This window comes from Macaca nemestrina, chromosome 5 (assembly GCF_043159975.1).
Source record: "Macaca nemestrina isolate mMacNem1 chromosome 5, mMacNem.hap1, whole genome shotgun sequence".
NCBI lineage: Eukaryota > Metazoa > Chordata > Mammalia > Primates > Cercopithecidae > Macaca > Macaca nemestrina.
This window is the reverse complement of record NC_092129.1, coordinates 142,918,932-142,939,796: the sequence shown is the minus strand read 5'-3', so window position 1 is coordinate 142,939,796 and position 20,865 is coordinate 142,918,932. Positions and strand designations below refer to the sequence as shown.

Sequence of the window (20,865 nt, the reverse complement as noted above, 5' to 3'; positions counted from 1 at the left end):
TCTCTCTCTTTTTTTTTCCCCTCTGGAAGATCATGCATTACATTCTCTTTTTTTCTCTGGAAGGGTGGCCCTGAAACCAAGCCATTTCCCTAAGTCTCTTTGGCTAGGTGGAGAAACAGACAACCGCTAACCCAGAACAACCACTGAACACCCGGAAAACTCTATACAGGTCATCACCCAGTGGGGGCACCATTTGCTTACAGAGGGAGCTGGGGGAACTAGGAAACCGAGAAGATCAAATACTCCCTGTGAGGGTGTTGCCAATCCCAGAGAGGACAATTGCTCTTAACCAAAGCAATCTCTAGTTCAGTCAAGGAGACAGACCACAATCACATTAAAAAAAAAAAAAAAAAAAGCAAATTTTAAAAGTATGAATAAGAACTATTGTAAACTGCTCAAACTATGCATACAAGCAATGAAGTAAGATGAATTGACTGGCACTGAGTAGGAAAAGCTATACAGGGGCAGGGAGTGTGGAACATAATTTAATAAAAATAAACTTAAAAAAATATATATACACTCCCAAAAAAGAAATGGAAAAGTTGTTAGGGCGTGGAGCAGGGCTCCTAATTAGCTGTTCTGTTGTGCCTGATTTCCCTCCCATCCTGCCCAGCACCCCTCTGGGACACATTGTCCAGTGCAGGGACACTTTGGGGAGGGACAGGGGATTCCCTGGCATCGGGACCTCCACCTCCGAGCCGGCCTCAGACCAGACCTTTTGCCCGTGGCCCAGAGGAGGAGCGGAGGAGAAACCCACTGCCCAGGTGGCCACTTTGCCTGCTTGACCCTTCCATGTTTCCAAAACAGGGGGGGCCCTGAGAAGGCTCCCTGCCAAAGTGGGGAACAGCTACCCTCATTGTGCGCCTTGCCCTGCCGGCGGCGCCCCCCCCCCCCGGCCTCCGTTCGGTCTGAAAGTGTGAAAATTACAAATCCCAAGAAACTGCAATCAGAACTCTACCTAGGGAAATTTCAGAGTATCCTTGCCATAAATATCCCGCTCCAAGACGCCTGACGTCAGAGCGGGGCGGGCGGACGGGCGCGAGGCCGGGCCTGGAGGGGCGGCAGCCGCGGCTTCTCGGGGATAGCGCGGAGCACACGGGAGCGAGCGGAGCGCGGGCGGCGGCGTCGGACCTCGGGCTGCGGGAGCGCGGGCGCCCTGGGGTCCTCGGAGTAAGTGCGACGGGCCCTGGCGCTCCCCGTCTTGGGGCTGGGGCCGCGGGGAGCCCTCTCCGCAGGGCTCCCACACTTCTCTCGCCTCTGCTTTCTTTAGCATGCCCCGCGGGGCTTGGGGAGGCAGCGGCTCCGCAGGCTGGCGGTTTTGTTTCTCCAAAGTGTTTGCAGGAGCCGCCGACCCGGAGTGGGCTCCCAGGGCCTGTGTGTGTGTGTTTGGGTGTGTGAGTTGTGTGTTTGTGTAATGGGTGTGATTGCGTGTGTCTGTAGTGGCACATCTGGACATAGGAAATGTCTTTGGAAAACTTTTTTAAAAATTTTTTTGAGGCTTTGAAACCTGACTCCTGGTTGTCACAAGTGGACAAACACAGAAGATACCCCCGCAAAACTGACAACTTTTTGGTGGTGGCTTTTCCGGGTTCGGACTGAACCTTCACTTGGCTGGGCTGAAGTCTTCACAGGCCCCCAGCTCCCATTTGCAGGCCTGGCCTCTGGCTAGCGGGCAGGGCAGCCGTGAGGTTCTTGTTCTCAGTGGCAGTGGGACCCGGGGCGGGGGAAGGAGCATCTCAGGAAAGGGGTCCCCGGACTCTGGGGTTCTCAGCACCTGCGGTCGCAAACCAACCTCATGCCCTGACCTTACCAGGCGTCGGGACTCTGACTTAACCAGGGAAGGAGGGACTTGGTCTGGCGGCAGGTAATTTTGTTAAGAGGATGAGAAGGAAGAGGGGAGGTGGTGGCGATGGTTAGGACGCTGTGGCCCTGTGTCCAGCCGTAGCTTGGGAGTGGGATGGATGTTTTTGCCACATGGCCACGGTGAGGTACGTGCCAGGTTCTCTGGGAGTGCCGCGTGTGGTGCCCCAAACAAGATGCAAGCTCCTAACATAAAGAGACGTGTCTGAGCTGTGGGGTGGAGGAAGGGGGGCGGTGGGGGAGAGGGAGAGAGATTTTTATCAAAATTGAACACAGATTGCTGAGGTCTGGGCTTGATTTAACTCTTCTCTCTCTGCCTCGGCCATTTCTCCACAGTTTTGGAGTAGATTTGGAACGTTTGTCGGAGGGTTAGAGGAAAATCACACCTCTCCAGAAAAGAGTCCCCATAGGTTTTCCTTGATACCCACGTGGGAATGAAGGCAGCTTCCCATCTTTAAAAAGTTCAAAGTCTTGTGTTTTCCCCCTTCTGAGTTTGGTGTCAGTTTCCTGAGTTTCTTTGCAAAGCCAACTGAAGCGGGGGATGGATTTTCCCTAGGGCCTGGGGCGGAAAGTGTGCTCCACCGAGAGTAGGGGGAAGAAGGAGCAGTGGGGCCGTATGGATCCATCAGCCCTGAGTAGCACAGTGCCAGGCACTGCCTGTCAGTAGCTGGGTTCCACAAACGAGTGACCACAGACAGCCTGAATTTTCAGCTTTGCTCTAGCCAGGTCTCTGGTTTTGTATTTTGCAATAGAGCCAACCTACAATGTTTGGGTGGGAGGAAGATTACTGGACTCTCCCTATGTCCTAGAAAAATGAGAGAATGAAGGGACAGGGAGGAAATCTGGATGTAAAAACAGACTCACAGGAAGTTAAGATTCAGGAAGGATTTTAGAAATTATATAAATTGACCCCCAGGGAAGCTCCATAAAAGAAGGAGCAGGCAGCAATGTCAGAAACACTCATTTAACTTCAGGAGTATGTCGTCAACTGAAGTGTAATGAAGAAGGAGGAAATCATCCCATAGGCAATGTAAACAAGGGTGCATGTAAACAGGGGTCACTGGTCCCCATGAGATGCACATGCCTGCGTGTATTTACACGTACATGACTGTGGTGATGGCCATGGCCTTAGGCATTGGAGGATAAATGGTCTATTTCTTCATCTGTGCTGGGAACTCCATCTAACCCCCATTTCTTTATGCAAACAACTGTGCTATTATTGTCTTGCTCCCTGGTAGTTGCAAACTCTGGCTCCTAACTCCCAGCTGAGTTTTCAGAGCTTTTCCTCCAGCGCCTTGGATGCTGAGGGAATACTCGTGCCCCCGTCAGGACAAAAAGAAGAGAGAACATTCTCCTGGGCATTAGAACTTAGAGAGTCAGGAGCTCAAGAAGGTGGAGGCTGTGCAGGCAGGTTCAGTAGGAAGGCCTGTGAATGATTTTGCTTTCGGTGAGCGTGGGGAAGTTGAAATACTACTGCTTGCTGTGAGAACATGTTCTCTCCCCAGTCTTCTTTCCCAACTGTCTCCGAAGTTTTTGATGCAAAACAGGTTAAACTCCCCATTACTAAATAGCCCTGGATCCAGGTGTAAAGAATGAAGATAAAGGGTAAGTACAGGCAGTAGAGAAGGCATAGAGATAATGAAAGATGAGGCTTTCTTCTTGATTTTAGAGGAGCCAATGGAGGTAGCAAGTTTAAATGTTCTCATTCATTTCCATTATTTAAACATAGAAGACTAAATACCCAGGGAGAGAAGGGACCCCTTGGAGCAGGATTCCCAGAAATACTCTTATTCTAGCACACGGTTCCTGAGGGAGAGGTGAGGGGCAAGAAATGGGCTTTCAACTCTTTCTACATGTGGGGTTTCTGGGAGTGCTGCCTGTGGGATCAGTGGAGTCCTGATCCTTCTGGGCTTATACTAGGAGACATTTCACCATGGCCGGGATGAATTCCCAGGCCATGGACGCCTAGGCTGACATCGAAGCCTGCTCATGGCTCATTCTATCAGTTCAATCTTCTGGCCAGCTCTTTGGTCGTCTTTGAGATTAGATTAATTAGATGGGAGGCATTCCAAGACATCCTTAAAGGTCCAGAGGGCAAACACAGCTGGCAGAAAGAACAAGTTGAAGGATGTCCTTGGCTTTGATAGCAGATGACCTTCTAGATCTCAACAGCCAGAGACACTGTGTCGAAGATCCTGTTTCATTCAGCCCTGGACTTCAGAGGCAGCCCGACACAATGGAAAGAGTGCAGATTTCTGATCAGCTGCCTGGAGAGAGAGAACTGTGACTTATATACGAATTAGTAACCTGGGCTACATGACTTATTCCTCCTGAGCTTCAGCTTCCTCATCTGTAAAATAAGGATAGTATTTCCCTTCCCAGGTTATGAAAACAACATTTATGCATAAGAACTAAGAACAGAGGTCAGAATGTTGTAAGACCCTTAATAAAGGTAGGGCTATATTTTTATTTTTCAGTTTTTCAGCCATCAGGAGCAAGTATTGCTCAGAAAGAACCTCTCCCCAAATCTAGCTACATATTTTCCATGATTGAAGGCCAGTGGGTGGAGTTTCTAGGGCTCTGGACACCCTTACTTCCTTCCTCTAGAAAAGGTGACCAGTGAAGATTTTCCATGAGCATCCCTGGTCCATTATCCTGATTGGTGGGAGGAGAAACCAGGCATCCTGGATGTCTGGCCTAGAAATCCCTCTTGTGTTTGTGCTCTCTAGGGAGGGAGAAGGACAGAAGAGCAGGTTGTATAAGTATGATGGGGAGGGGAAAGGTAGGGAGGTGGGGGCAGGGGAGGAGGGTCAAGGACCAATTGAGTCTTGAAGGACAAGCCTGAAGTCGGAGAATGCGGCTAGGCAGCCACTTCTTGTCAAGGGTGCCCAGGTCAGAGTAATGGGAGAATCTGATGGGTTGTAAAGAATGAAAGCTTTAGCCATCGCAAACATCTCCAGTGGGTACGAGGCGGGAGGCTGCCCCCTGAACCCTGCTTGACACATTATCCAAGGGAGTGACTACTCCAAAGGAACAAAGGAGCATCTGATGTTAGAGAGCAGCTGCAGGTCCTCTTGGCCCATCCCAAAGCTTCTAAGTTATCCTTCAAGTTGACATTTAAGACTTTGAAGATCACATTTGTTTTTGTTTTGTTCAAGCTCCCTCTTTAACCATGGCCTGGGATGACTTTTAAGCTTTTAAGAGGCTCAACCAGTGGCCAACTTCTCTTGAGATGGCCCAGAGCGGGGGGTCAGTGAATTCCTCACTCCTGGCAGCATCTATTTCTCCAGCTCTCTCCACATTTTTTGGTTTGTTTTTTGTTTCATTATGAGGTTCTAAAACTGCACAGTCAAGATGCTGTGGGGGGAGGAAGTGCCTGTTTTTGGAACCTGTGCCGCATTATGCTAGCGCTGGCCAAGGCTTATCAGACTATGGTTATTAACAGGTGTCGTGGGTTTCTTTCTGGGTTCCCCCTCCAAAAAAAAAAAAAAAGGGACCTGGAAAAAAATGAACTTTAGGCAGTTTGGTGTCTCTTTCAATCCTGGCCAAAGAGGAGGTGACTTACTTGTAGTACGTCCTATGGTTCCAAGGAAGAGCTTTAGAATCAAGCAGACAGAGGTTTGAGTTCTGGCACCACCAGGTCACAAGCTTGCTAACCTCTCTGACTCTTCTTTATCTGTTAAATGAGAACAACTACTATTCTCATTTCACAGAGTTGTTCTGAAGATGAAATGGAATGATATGTGGGAAGAAGCTAGCAGATTGCTCAGTAAAATGTTAATGCCATTCCCCCTCTCCAGTTTTAAGTTCATGAAAGTAAATGGGTTCAGACATTTGTCCACAAGTCAAAGTAAATAAGCCACTTATTCAAGGATTAACAACTGTGCTCAGAGGTCAGATATCTCAGCCTGGAGATGGAGACCCTTTATACAAAAGTGGGGCACAGAACAGTGCTCCCCATGCCAAGCAAATGGCAGCCCCATGTGACCCTCGATTGGAATAAAGGAAAGGCCACCAGTTCACTCACCCATGAATTTGGGCTATTTAGTGAGCTCTCCATAGAGCTTGTTTAAAAAATCTCAAACACTGTCCTGAGAATCAAGGTCAAAATTGAGGACAGAAATCATTGAGGCAGTTCCTAACATTAAAATCTAATAATGATGTGACAATGACAGCAGTACTTTAAATTTATATAACATTGTACCATTTGACAAGTACATTGTCTCATTTAAACATCATTGACAATCGTATGAGATTGGTATTAACCACATTTCACAGCCCAAATTTTGAGGACTTAAAAAAACTTACCATATTTCACACATTAAGTAAGCGGAATAAACAGAAAACAAACTGTTCCCCAAGCATTGGGTCTCAACCCTGGCTGCACATTAGAACCACCTGGGGGAGCTTGTAAAAGTATCAATACTTGGGTCCCACCCCAGACCAATTTAATTAGACTCCCTGGGAGTGGAACCTAGGCGTCCATAGTTCTGTAAGCTTCCCAGGTGATCTGAAGTCTAAGTTGAGAATCCCTGGTCTAAGAGAAGAGTGTAAAGCACCAAAATTAGGACCCAGGGTACCAGGTATGGGAAAAAGAAACAGCCAAGACTTTGCTAGGATTTAAGCCCATTGAGGGTGCGGACTTCGTATACTTCTCCCTGTATCCCTGGAGCCTAGGACAGTGCCAGCTACAAGGTAGGTGCTCAATAAACATTGAGTAGATGAAAAAATGAACAAAATACCGGAGATTAGAAGTTGTCAATTTCAGCAGTGAAATCCAGCTTGTCAGCTTGTTTTTTATAAAGTTTTATTGGAACACAGCCATGTCTGTTCATTTGTACTTTGCCTATGGCTGCTTTCATGCTGCAACGGCAGAGTCGAGTAGATGTGACAGAGACTGTGTGGCCTACAAAGCTGAAAACATTTACCATCTAGTATTTTACAGGAAAGGTTTGCTGGCTCCTGCTCTGGATCCCAGACATGAACAGAGCAAGTATAGTAGCTTAGGGAAGGTCATTACTGCATGATCATTAAGAATATGGGTTCTAGAATCAGATCAACCTATGTATGATTCCTGGAACACTTACCTGTTAAAAGAGCTTGCGAAGTATTTCACCTCTCTGATTCTCAGTTTTCTCATCTGAAAAGTGGGGATGATGATAAAATGATACCTCCCTCATAGGATGACTGTGAGGGTTGTCAGCCCCTGGCCGAGAGTAACATTAGCTGTAGCTGTGGTGGTTGCTGTAGTTACTAGCAGTCAGCCACATAGAGGACTAACTAGACAAAAGTCAAAATCTAAATCCAATATCACAAGGTAGATCAAGGGACAAGGTAGGAAAACATAAGCAGTCAGTAAGCTTGTGTGAAGAAAGATTAATGTGAGGTTTCTGAGTTAAAAGGTGTCCTTTTAAGGCAACACAGATCAGGCCACAGGAGGTGTGTGAGGTGCTTTTGTATGACCAATTGCTGTGTCGACCAGCAATCCCCATCAGTCCTCAAGGGTTAACTTAAGTTTTATTGCATCAAATCTAGTCTCAAGAATGGTGCACCTGTATACATAGTTCTTTTTACCTGGAAGTCCTTACCTCAGTCCTGGTCTTCCTGATCTACTCAGCTTCCAAGGCCTGCTCAGGTGTCCCTTTTTTTCCTCACATTCCCACTGCAAGGCTCATTCCAACCCCCTTTTCCTCTTTATTCCCATGAACCTGGCACACAACTCTGTCATCACATTGAACACATTGCATTACCGTCGAGGAAGGACCAAGTCTCCTTCATGCTTTCTACGTGTTTGCAGCTCATAAAAGTCAAATTGCATTGTAGAATCAATGTCTAGAAGCCAAACCATGTCAATCAGGCCTTTAATCCAAGGCAATCATGTCTGAGTTTGAGGAATGAGTAGGACTTGCCCAGGTGTGATGGGCTTGCAAGAGCTAATCTCCATAACCAGAGGGATAGGAGCTACCCAGTTTATACACTATGTGGATGCCTTGTGTCCTCATCTCCCCACTCTTTGGTGGCTCCTGCCCTCCAGAACACTTCTAGGGGGTAGCCAGGGACAGGGAAAGATGGAAGAAACTTAAAACCAACTCTTTGATTTCTTGTCAGCAGATGTGGTGAAAAGTCAGGTTTTGGCTTCTTTGGGCTTTTCATGGATATGTGCCAAGATAATTGGGAGCTGGTTTGGTATGTGCCAAGAGAATTGGGATTTGGCTCTTTTGTTAGCACTATAATAGAAATATGGCCACAAATAATAGCAAATAATGCACAGTTTTTCTGTTCGACTACAGAACGTGTTGCATAATTTTTATAGACTTGAGTGGCAGATTTATTTTGGTGGCAGATATATATTGTGTGTGGAATAATGTAAAAATGAAGTTATATTCTGATGGTGAAGGGGAGGGCACAGAAGACTCTTCACCTTGAGTTAAAGATTTCTTTTGATCATCCCCAAATGAACGATTGGGAGCTGCCTCCTAAGAGGGGCAGGAGGAGAGGAAATGAAATACTATTTATCTATATGCTCCACTATGCACATGACACTAGGCAGGTCATTTTAAAAAATATGTTCTTGATTTGATTTTTCCATATTATGACGGTAATTCTTGCTTAAGCAAGTGAATTATTATCATGCAAAGGTACATAAAGACAAGTAGAAATGTATTCACCCCCCTCCACACCCTGGTAATTAATGTTAATAGCCTAGTAATATATCCTGCCATAACTTTTCATTTGTCCGTACAAATACCTACTGGTGTATACAGGATGGAGGTGTCTTGCCTGAGTATTTTTCACTGTAAGGGAATCTTACAGTACACATTACTCCGTAGCATACTTTTCTTTCCCTTGACCATATGTCAAGGTCATCCCTACACTGGATGTAACTCATTTTTATTTTTTCTGACTTCTTTATGCCTAGGCTTACACAGCTTTACATATTTGGCATCACATTGTTCCTGGTGAGGTGTTCATTTTGTCATCAGTCAGCTATTACATGTGGTTTCATTCTGGATGATCACCAGTTTGGGTCCCTGAGCTGCCAGATCAAGCATCATCCATCACCCAGGCAAGCTTTGCTTTGGCTCTCAGGCTGCGTGATGGATGTACAAAGCCTGCTGACCACCCTGGGGCGTGACTGCCTGGTGTGCATGGCCTCCTTGTGTCTCCTGGGCGTGGGGTTGCTATCAAGCATCAGGCCCCTATGGCTCCCCTCCTTGCTCATCAGAGTTAGGCTTGCCTCCTTGGAGCTCCTTAATTACTGGATATGCAGGAAACATAGCAGGCTGATCAATGAGATTGGAGAACAGTTTTGATGGAGCAAATCAGGCAGCATAGTATAATGGCCAAGCATGTGGGCCCCGCTCTCAAATGGCCTGGCTAGGTCCACATCTCTGTGTAGTGGACACTGGGCTGTGCTCCCTGACCCCTTTGAAGACTGAGTCCCCAGCTGCAGGGAGTGCTGGACATGGTTAGCCTTCTTGGAACAGCCCCAGCTGAAGAGACTTGCTGTGTCAGGCACTCCTGCACATGCTCCTCTCCTGGGTCACCCCGAAACCAATGATGGTGGGGAGCTGTGACTACCTGGCCCCTCTACCGCAATGTGGGACAATTCTAAAGGGTGTGCCAGCTTCAGGGGTCCCTGGGGGTTTGGCGGAGGCCTTAGCTGAGGCTACATCACAGCTCCATTTCTCCCTCTGCCCAGTGCTGCCTCTAACCTGCCCTCCTGCCCGGAGGACTTGACTCCAGGAGTCCTTCCTAACAAGCCTGCTGCCCGCCGTACTCCAGCCCAGAGTCTGCCTCCCAAGAAGAAACCCTACCTACTTTGCCATTTAATAACTTGCCCAACAAGTTATGAGCCTTGTCTGGGCTTCAGTTTTCTTATCTGTCCAATGGAGATAATAACATTTCCTTCCTTATGGGGTTGTTGAGACAATTAAATGGGAAGATGCATGTTAAGTCCCTGGCACAGCACCTGGAAAAATGCTACAAGTTTTAGCAATTTTATATGAAATTGTTTTAGAGGAGTCCATTATTTTCTAGGTAATTGTTGGTAGCTATGTCAGGATAGGAAAAAGTACATTTCCCCACCCCGTGCTTTGTATGCTTTTTAGGTGACCCTCAACTGATTTCTCTACAAATAGAGTTGTGTCAAAACTGGGCAGACTGAATGAATGTCTTGACTTTTATTGGCAAATTTGCTTTTGTTCCCCAACCCCGTGCTAATCTGAGGGGTGTGGATGTATCTGGGTGGAAGCATAATGACATGGCCTTGTTGCTGACCTGCCTGGAGACAAAGGGCTGGACAAGTTGACCTTTGGGAATTCCTCTCTACCTCACCTGTGCTTCTGCAGTATGAATGGGGTGGTCCCAAGGGACCCTGCCGGCCCACTGGGAGCCGCCATCCTGCCTGTGTGCTTATTCATGTCATGCCTGCATGACTGTCTGCCAAATCTGATTCCTCCTGGTGAGTGTTTGTTTCTTGCTCCTTTGTCCCCAGCACAGGCGGTCTTTGGTGCTGTGCTTTGAACATTCCGCCTTTCAGGTTATGTACACCCGTTGTCCATCCTGAATGCCAAAGCAAAGCTTGCCTGTGTGATGAATGCTTGATCCGCCAGACTCTGGGATCCAGACTCACAGCTCATGTCTGACCACATTCCCGGGGGGTCAGTGTCAACACTCCCTTCCTTGTTTCCTCCCAGACACTACAGCCCCCTGCCTCCAAGTTCCCTTGACCAGGGCAGGGAGGGGAGAAAGTGATTCCAGGTCAGTGGGGAGGTACGTCAATATTTTCACAGTGCCAGAGGCAGCTTTGAAGTTATTTTGAAACAAATTCAGAGTTTCTGTGGACTTTGGGCTGCAGAAGGATCAAGCCATTATAACTCTCTATTTCTTTTGTAATCTCTGTCAGTGTATTAATCAGACTGTTCCCCCACCAGGAAGCATTGCACTAGCAGCTGCCCAGAGACAGAGTTAGGAACTGCTCGGCCCTTCCAAGACACAAAGTCAATAAGTCACCATCCTCGCTGCCCTGAACAGAGGTAATGTTATTGATGTCCGTGGCTGCCTAAATGGAAGCTGAGGCTGACAGCTGATAAACAGACCAGGTTTCTCAAATGTTAGAGGCAGCATAAGGCTGTTTTCAGAGAATAGGCCCTGGATTCAGATGGCCTGGATTCTGATTCTGGCTCCACTTTTTGCTAGCTGTGTGACCTTGCACAAGTTGCTTAATCTCTCTGTGCCTTAGTTTCCTCATCTGCAAAGTGATTGTTTTGGAGGTAAAGTTAATACATTACTTGGTTAAAAAAAAAAAAAAGAAAAAAGAAAATCTGGCACAGAGTAAATACTAAGAAATGTTAGTGAGGATGAAGATGATGATGATGATGGTGGTGGTGGTGGTGGTGGTGAGGATAGTGGAGAACAGAGACTACATCTCATTAGCTGTTTCCCCAGCATCCTGCATAGTGTCTGGCAAAGAGTTAGGGCTCAACAAACATGTATTAAATAATACATCCCAATGCCTTTTGCTAAGTGTCTACTGCCTACCTAGTCCACTCAACTCTCTACCAAAGAAAGAAATGTACTCTCTATTAAAAAATTTTTATTTTATCTTAACTTTTTATTGAAGCCCAACATAAATCAGAAAAAATACACAATTTTTGAGGATGTAGTTCAATATATTTCCGTAAGTTGAACATCCACCACCCCAGCCCTGCCCAAGAAGCCCCCTTGTGCCCCTCTCTGGTTACTACCCTTCCATGATCCTGACTTCTAGCACCATAGATTAGTTTTTGCCTTTTCTTGCACTTCATGCAAATGGAATCATACAGTAGGTGTTTATTTGTGTCTGGCTTCATTTGCTCAGCATTTTGTCGTTGTGTAGATCATTCATTCTTATTGTTGCGTAGTAGTCCATTATGTGAATATAACACACTTTTTCCATTTTTCTGTTGATGGGCATTTGGGTGGTTTCCAGTCTGGCGTTGTTGTGAGTGGCCTTGCTGTGAACATTTGTGCACTTTTAGGTGAACACGTGAATGCATTTCTCTTGGTATGTTCCTGGGAGTAGAATTGCTAGGGCATTCAGAATGCATATGTCCAGCTTTAGTAGGTATGACCAAAGTTTTTTAAAGGAGTTATGCCATGTTTTGCATATTCTTGACAGATGAAGAAGCTGTTCCAACTCAATAGTGCAGAGCCTTGACAGTGACGGGGGTTCCTGAGATGTTGACAGCTCCCAGGCTCTTCCTAGCTGAGAGTTCACATGTTCTAGAAGGTCTGCTAGGGTAGGCAGTCCTCTAAGAAGCAGGCACTGTGCCAGGCGTTCTCACTTACACTGTTTCACCAGATCCTCACAGCAATCCCATGAGATGGGGAGTATTACTCCCTTTCCTCAGATGAGGAGACTGAGGCTCAGATGAGGAAACTTGAGTGACTTGCCTAAGATGTTAGAAGCAGAAACTGTCAGGGTCAGGATATAAAACAGAGATGCCTCAATCTGAAGCTCATGCATATTGGATCCCATGGTGACTCACTTTGGCCTCCGTGCTAACACTGGAAGAAAACACAGACACAGACTTGGTTGCTGTCCCCCTAGAACCTGTGCAGGCTGTGGGGTGGAGGCTCTGAGGAGAAGCCGTGTAAAGAGGAGCAGACATATGCAACTCAGTGACCTTGGGAAGCCAAATTGTTTTCCTGCCCAGGGGCTGCTGGAGAGTCATGAATTTCCTGGAAGGCAAAGGCGACCATATAATTTACTTTCTAAACCAGGACTCTCAAGAGTGAAAGGGGCATTAAGTGGATGGGACAGTGGAGGGAATAGTCCCAGACTGAGACTGTCCTGGGCAGCCTGGGACAATGCTCACCCTCTGGGAGTCTGAGCGGGCATTGCTGTCCTGGTCAGTGGGGCTGTGCAGGTTATTTTTTACTCTTTCAGAGCACTGTCTGTCAGGAGTTTGCCCTGATGTGGTATCCTTCCCAGCCTCTGTTTATGGGAAGAGTCTGGCAGAGCCTGGCTTTTTTCTTCCCCTCTTCACACCATTTCCTGTTCAAATGGGGCTCTGACAAGGTGAGCTTCTATTCTCAGATTCAGTTGCTTTGAGACTCTTCTGTCAACAGATTTGATAATCCTAGAAGGCTAGGACTGTGCCTGAGTCACTGCAGTGTTTACAGTGTCTGGTGGCAGACACACAGTTAGCGTTCAGGGGATACTTGTTGACTGTATATATCAGTTATCCATGTGTATATTCATTTACTCAGTCTCCCCCTCACTCATTCATTCATAGTCCATAAACAAGAGCTTGGTTTAGATTCTTTCCCTTTTTTCTGAGCTGACGCCTATTCTACTGGTCCAGAAAGATCAGTTCTGTGTGTGTGTGTGTGTGTGTGTGTGTGTGTGTGTGTGTGTGTGTGTGTATGCAAGCGCACATACACATACAAAGGACAAAGAATAAAAGGGATCAACTTAATTTTAGTAACAAAAGATGTGGTATCATGGGACTCGGTGTCAGGAATTAGGTTTGAATTCCAGCCTTCCACTAATTAGCTGCGCTGCCTTAGATGAGCTTCTGAGCATTTCTGAACCTCAGTTTTAGTCATGTGTGAAATGGAAATGACAGTAATACTGGTGGTACCAGACTGAAGTGAGCCTGAATGGTGGAAAGTATATGAAACGTGCTCGGCATGCTGCAAAGTGCTGGATAAGTCTTATTTGTTAATGCTTGTGGTCATTCAACAACTATCTGGGAAGCTGCCTGGTATGAGACACTGTGCTGAGTCAGGCTTTGTGGAGTGAATTCTGGTGAGCAAAATTCCCGCCCACCTCCAGAGCTCCAGTCTGTTAAAGTGAGGTGACTGCATTTGAGGCAAACCCCTGTGACTGGGAATTTTTAATTAATAAGAAAGGAATCAGCAAATTCCTCCAAGGCCTTAAGGATTTGATGTGGGTTTCCAAGATAAGGATGCAAAGGATAATTAATTTCTTACTAAGCCCACAGCTGCATTTTCACCAGAACAACAGCAAGAAGCATCCAAGGGCTTGTGTGTTTCCAGTGGAAGTTTTGGTATAGCACAGTGATTTCCAGTGCAGATCCGGGGAGTCAATCTAGTGGGACCTAAATTCGAATTTCACCACTTGCTAGGAGTGTAGTCTTGGAAACCGAGCCTCAGTTTCCTCATCTGTAAAATGGTGATGGTAATGATACCTACTCCCAAATGAGGATAAAATTAATATATGTAAAGTACATAGAACAGTGCCTGAAACATAGTATATACTCTATAAATATTCTTATTTGCCACATGGTTTTCTTTCCATTGGAATGCTAGGTATTATACTGTATGGTGTTACTGCAACACATGGATGATGAAAGATCATTTTGACTTGGGGGAAGTCAGGGAAGGTTTCATGGCAAAGAAGTATCCTAAGGTACTTTTTTTTTTCTTTGGACGGAGTTTCACTCTGTTACCCAGGCTGGAGTGCAATGGTGCGATCTCGGGTCACTGCAAGCTCCGCCTCCTGGGTTCAAGTGATTTCCCTGCCTCAGCCTCTGGAGTAGCTGGGATTACAGGCACCCACCACCACACCCGGCTAATTTTTTGTATTTCAGTAGAGACGGGGTTTCACCATGTTGGCCAGGATGGTCTCCATCTCCTGACCTTGTGATCCACCCGCCTCGGCCTCCCAAAGTGCTGGGATTATAGGAGTGAGCCACTGTGCCTGGCCCCTAAGGTATTTTTAAGGTATCTTTTATATCCTGAACAAGACTGGCTTGTTTATTTCTATTGTTACTCTGTTCTTAAAGCTCAGAGAAAATTCAGTGTGGAAGAATTTCCTTCTCTTAACAAACATAAATCAAATGCCTCCTGAAACTTCGAAGTTGAATAACATGTGGTCCCTACTCTCAAGCATTTCCAAACTAGTTGATCTATTTTGCCACCATCCTTGAGCCAGAGATAGGGGACATATAGATGAGTCCTCAAGGTATTCAGCAGTGTCATGGGGGAAGGATCTAGAACTGAAGATTATTGCTATAAGAGGGAGATGCTAAAAGTGGATGGAAATTAAACAAGTCCGTCTTGCTCAGGATGTAAAAGAGATTTGAAAGATAACTTAGGGTGCCTCTTTCTCATTTAAGAGTATTTGAGAGTAATCCCAGCACTTTGGGAGGCCGAGACGGGCAGATCACTAGGTCAGGAGATTGAGACCATCCTGGCAAACATGGTGAAACCCCGTCTCTACTAAAAATATAAAAAAATTAGCCGGATGTGGTGGCAGGCGCCTGTAGTCCCAGCTACTTGGGAGGCTGAGGCAGGAGAATGGCATGAACCCAGGGGGGCAGAGCTTGCAGTCAGCGGACATCACACCACTGCACTCCAGCCTGGGCAACAGAGCAAGACTCTGTCTCAAAAAAATAAAATAAAATAAAAAAGAAAAGAGTATTTGAGAGTGGAAGGACATTGTGGAGTCTTCTTCCAGGTATCTGTTATTAGAGGGGCCATTTCATCTGTTGATATGGTCAATATACGGTGCTTCTTGTGGTAGGAAGATGGACAAATCGTTCCTATGATTCCTCCAGCCTATCTGCTCTACACATATAGCTATGTGCCTTGCAGGTGAAGGGTATAATGAAATCATTCAGAACTGCTCCTAGACAATGACAACAAGGTCTAAAAAATGCATTCCCCACATCGCCCAGGAATGGCTGGAATTTCTGCTTCATGTGATTTATCTCTAATATTATGGCTTATTTAAAAAAAAATCCCTGTCTCATAGCCAGGATGCAAAAGGAAGTCTTCTCTCTGCCTCTATCCTCAACCCTTCTGTCCTCTGCAAGTTTTCCAGTGAGGAATTGAAATAAAAAATCCTTTAGTTTCTTAAAGCATGTAAATGTAATGCTAACATTAAAATGATGCCATAGAATCATAAACGTAGGAAAAGATGCTTAACCTTACTTGGAATCAGGGAAATACATAAATGAAAATCACAAGGAGACTCTGTTTTATACTCATCAGATTGGCAAAAAAAAAAAAAAAAAAAAAATCATGCTCATCATACTGAATGTGGAGTCAAAAATAACTCCTATTCACTAAGGGTGGAATTAAACTGACAGGAACACTTCAAAGGGCAATTTGACACTATCTAGTAAAACTGAAGATGCACTTACCCTAAGACCCAGCAATTTCACTCCTAGGTAGGTCTAGACAAAGTCTAATACATATGAAAAGAAGACATGTTCAGGAATATTCACTGCAGCATGGTTTTTAAGAGCTAAAAAGCAACCCATATACCTATTATCAACCAGAAGACTGGCTAAATAATTTGATACATACATACTTAGAGTGGAATACTATAGAACACTGAAAAAAAAAAAGGTGCTAGACATTGTTAAAGACAGATACTAGTGACATATAATCTCAGAAACGATAGGAAGTGGAAACAATATTAAGCAAGTTGCAGAAGGATGTCATTGCTAGTAAGTTAAAATCATGTAAAACAATACTGTCTTTTATTTACAAACATTTATATGTATAATTAAAGCATAAAATTACGTTTGTGAACAACCATGACATTCAGAGAAGTGGCTCCTTCTAGGAAAGGCAGTAAGGCAGATCAGGGGAGAAGCACGTAGGGGCTCCATTTATATCTGTAATATTTTATTTCTTAGACTGTAAGGTGGGTGTACAAATGTTTATTTTATTTTCAAGACACAGTCTCACTCTGTCACCCAGACTGGAGTGCAATGCCATGACCTCCTCTCACTGCAACCTCCGCATCCTGGGTTCAAGTGATTCTCCCACCTCAGCCTCCTGAGTAGCTGGGATTACAGGCCAGCACAACTACACTTGGCTGATTTTTGTATTTTTGCTTGAGATGGGGTTTTGCCATGTTGGCTAGGCTGGTCTCGAACTCCTGACCTCAAGTGACCCGCCCACCTCGGCCTCCTGAAGGGCTGGGATTATAGGCATGAGCCACTGCACCAGGCCTATTTTATTATTATTTATATCTTTTAGATATCTAAAATATTTTTTGGTTTTAAGCAAAGCTAATTTTAAAAGCTAGGCACAGACTACTAGTTCATCTCCCTTGACCATTGGTAAGTAGATATGCGGAAGAGTGAACAGGAAGCTGTCTCCATGGCTGTAGGTCCATCTGGAAAATTTTAATAGATGTGACATCTCCAAATAGGCTGTTCTGCAAACATCTACACCCCATGTGCACATGGTAATCACTGTTTTTTGGATATACTGGTGGAGATGCCAAATAGGGTCATAGCAATATAGGTCAGTGCAAAAGTAATGGCAAAAACCGTGATTACTTTTGCACCAACCTAATAGAAACCAAACAGCGACTCTCTGGCTCATTCCCACACAGCAAATTGCTGGAGCCTTCTTTCTCCCATCCCTTCCTTGAGCGCTACTGGGATTTCTTGCAAGTGCTAGAAAGTGACCACAGGCTGTCCTTTTGATAAGGACATGGGACCAGATAATCTCAAGTGCTTCTCATTGCCACAGGGTGTAAGAATCTTCCTCTCTCCACGATCACTGCCTTGTCTCCATGAAGTCCTCCTTCCCTTCTGATTTTCATTCATATACAGCCGTTGCTGTGTTCCTTTTGCGAACACCCCAGCCTAAGGTGGGAAAGTACCCACCACTGGGAATTGCTTCACTTTCTTTTACTTGACAATGAAGCCATGCTCACTTCTTCTCTGGTGTCTTATTGAAATGCAGTCGATTCAGCTCTTTCATGTCCCTTACTCTTTATGATAGCTTCCTTCCGTTAAAACCTGGTCTGGGCTGGCCGGGCATGGTGGCTCAAACCTGTAATCCCAGCACTTTGGGAGGCCGAGTAAGAGTAATCCCAGCATTTTGGGAGGCCGAGACGGGCAGATCACGAGGTCAGGAGATCGAGACCATCCTGGCTAACACGGTGAAACCCCGTCTCTACCAAAAAAATACAAAAAACTAGCCGGGCGTGGTGGTGGGCGCCTGTAGTCCCAGCTATTCGGGAGGCTGAGGCAGGAGAATGGCGTGAACCCGGGAGGCAGAGCTTGCAGTGAGCTGAGATCCGGCCACTGCACTGCAGCCTGGACGACAGAGCGAGACTCCGTCTCAAAAAAAAAAAGAAACCTGGTCTGAGCCCAATTCAAGTGACATACACTGTGCTGGCCCTGAGGGCCCTTGTCCTTGTTATGTGGCCTTTGTCCTTGACCCAGTCTGTGAACGTTAACTGTCAGTTCAGCAGCAGTGAACCCCTTATCGGGTTGGCATGGTGCTTGCACTGGGGAGTAAAGTTGGGGTGGCTTTCCTTCCTGCATCCTGCTTATTTATATATCATAGAATTCACCTTAATTAAAAGACAAAAATCTCTTGAAACTGGGACTTGTTTGAGTAAATCCTGGGAGCATGGTTGCTCTAAGAATGTGTATGGTCGTCTCTGTCAGTCAGGCTCCAGGCAGGAAGCAGTTGGCACTCCCAAAAGAGTTTGATGGATAAGAGTTTAATGAGAAGGCTATTTACAGAAGAGGGAGTAGAGAGATGTTGACACACTCAGGAAGGAGCAGCACCAGGAAGCTGTTAGCGCTCCTCTACCTGAAGGTGTGAGAGCAAGGAGTGGTGTCGCCAGAGCTCTGCCTGCTGGAGCTGTGCAGGAGGGACCACTTTGCAGGAGCTGTGGACCCAGAGGGACACAGCCTCTGCCAGACTCATGGCTTAGCAGAAAGGAAATGGGGGAGTGAGCACTCCAGAATTTCAGGGGACTTGGCACCTCCCTGTTTCTTAATTTACCTAGTTCATTGCTGTTCCCTGACCAACCTCACAGGCCTCAGTTCTTTGGCTCTCATTCATGTTTCATTAAAGTCACGTGCCAGGGCTGCTTATAGACCTGGCTATCTGCTTGGTTTCTTCTAGCTGGGGAATGGTGAAATGTTCAGGAGGAAGGAAATCTCAAGAGGTCATCTATTATAGCATTTCCCAAACTGCCTTTGATAGAATACTAGGTTCTCACAATGGTTGTCCTAGGGAAAAAGAAAGTTCTGTGGTTAAAGAAATTTAAGCAGCCCTTTTCCATCTCCCCTACTTTCCCCCCAGAGAGCCACAGTGCTCAGAGAAGCACTGCAGTGAAAAAACAAAAACAAAAAACACCCTAGTTTTACGATGTCTAAACTAGCACTTCTCAGTTTATCTAAAGGGACTTTTTTCCATGGTATACCCCACAGAACGAATGTTTTGAGGTTTGTATCAGAATTTATATTCAGCTCTAGCCACATGGAACAGAAACCTGGCCAGAATTTTCTGTCAGCTGGGGTTCTTTATTGTTCTTACACAACCAGTGCAGCAGGCACACTCGAGAGCTGGTAGGGTGGTTCCACAGTGCCATCAGGGACCCAGACTCCCTCTCTCTCTCTCTCTTTCTTCAGCCTTCTTTAGAATGGAACCTTTGTCTTTGTGCTCATTGCCTCGTGGTTACGATGTGGCTGCATCACCTCCATCTTCAATCTGCATTCCAGGCAGGAAGAAAGAAAATGACAACGCACAAAAAGTGCATGCCAGCTACTTCTGGTCTCTTTAACAAGCTTCTCTGAAAGTCCTGCCCATACACGTCAAAATTCTGTTAAATAGAGGTTCCAAACTGCAATGGAGTCTGGGGGGAAGCTGAACATTTTAAAATTGGGCATGTTGCTGCTGCAAACAAAAACAGGGGCGCATTCATTGGAAGAAAGAAGAAGAGACCAGACATTAGGTGAACAATGAGCATCATGTGTCACATCGATCAAACCTTTGTTTCTCTCTTCAGCAGGCTGATTCTAAAATCTTCTCAGATAAAATAAAAACAAACAAAAACCTATGTGATCAATAGAAAAAACAAATTCTAAGCAACAGGCCACTTGGTATGGCAGAGTCTGTGTAGAAAATACTACTGGTGTCCCGTGCAGATCCCCCAGTTGCTGTGGGTGCTCCAGCTAACGGTTCGCACCTGTGTGGATTGCCCTTGGGTCGTCCATCCCCCCCTACCCAGAGCTACCTGGAAGTTACACCCAACTGCCCCACCCCAGCCCACCTCTCCCCTGCATTCTGTGACCAATGACTCACTAGGAAAGGGGAAAAGCCCCACTTCTTGCCCCTTAGAGGGACAAATGTGTCTCAGTTCAAGTCACCCTTCAGAGTTCCTTACAGGATGAGGCTGAAGTTAAACCTCACCTGAAACCACATTCTTTCCCAGATCCCCCCCCCCCCCCCGACCTCCGCCTTTTCCTATTCCTCTCATTCCCTTTCTGTTTCCTCCCGAGAGCTCAGTTTCACCAAATCACACATATACCCATCCTGTCCGAGGCTCTGCTTCTAGGAAATCCAATCTAAAATGTCCTGGGTCAAGCAGGCTGCTTTTTATTACATCCTAAGGGAAGGGATCTAAAACTCTTCCCCTCAGCCCAGTTTGTGGCCGCTGGTGGGCTTTGGCTTGGCCTGGGTGTTGTGGAGGCAGCTCCTCATTCCACCCTGATGATGGCTGTGGGACCACTCCTTGCCAAGTCCTCTCAGATGTGTTTGGGGAGGCCTCATGACAAGGCATTTAGCACAAGGGGTCCAGCGTTGTCTCTTCTCAAAGCAGATGTTCTTAGAAACTTTGATTTGCATTTGTAAGCCTGTAAACTGAAGGGACTGTGTGTGTGTGTGTGTGTGTGTGTGTGTGTGTGTGTGTGTGTGTGTGTGTGTGAGATTTTCTATCTTGTGGCAATGGCAGCTGGGTATTTATAGCTGGATCTTCAGGGCCATTCTCACGTGGCTAAAGCAAATGAAAACCTCATGTAGATGTTGTTTTGTTTTCTCTCTCCGCCTTCGCCATTGCAAGCACTCCAGTTCTTAAACCCTTATTGTTGTAACTAGAGCCACCCTGAGCATCCCTGCGATGGAGGGGTTATGTACATTGACTATTTCAGGACAAAGTGCCTGTTCTCCTTCAGGCAGGCCACAGAGTAAAGGAGGGGACTTTTGGGGAGAGCTTGTGGGCAACAC

The 20,865-nt window shown here is 46.0% G+C and overlaps 1 protein-coding gene across 2 annotated transcripts in view; it reads left to right on the top strand.

Annotated features, from left to right (window-relative positions):
* Positions 1-1,031: 1,031 nt before the first annotated feature.
* Positions 1,032-20,865, top strand: part of LOC105489669 (dishevelled associated activator of morphogenesis 2) — a 114,490-nt gene continuing 94,656 nt past the window's right edge. Inside the window, exon 1 of one of the 2 annotated variants that reach the window (XM_011754659.3) lies at positions 1,032-1,170. The gene's annotated coding sequence lies outside the window, so the exon portion shown is untranslated. Of the gene's footprint in view, positions 1,171-1,233; positions 1,865-20,865 lie in introns of those variants that run through there. The other variant, XM_011754663.3, reaches the window with a different exon arrangement.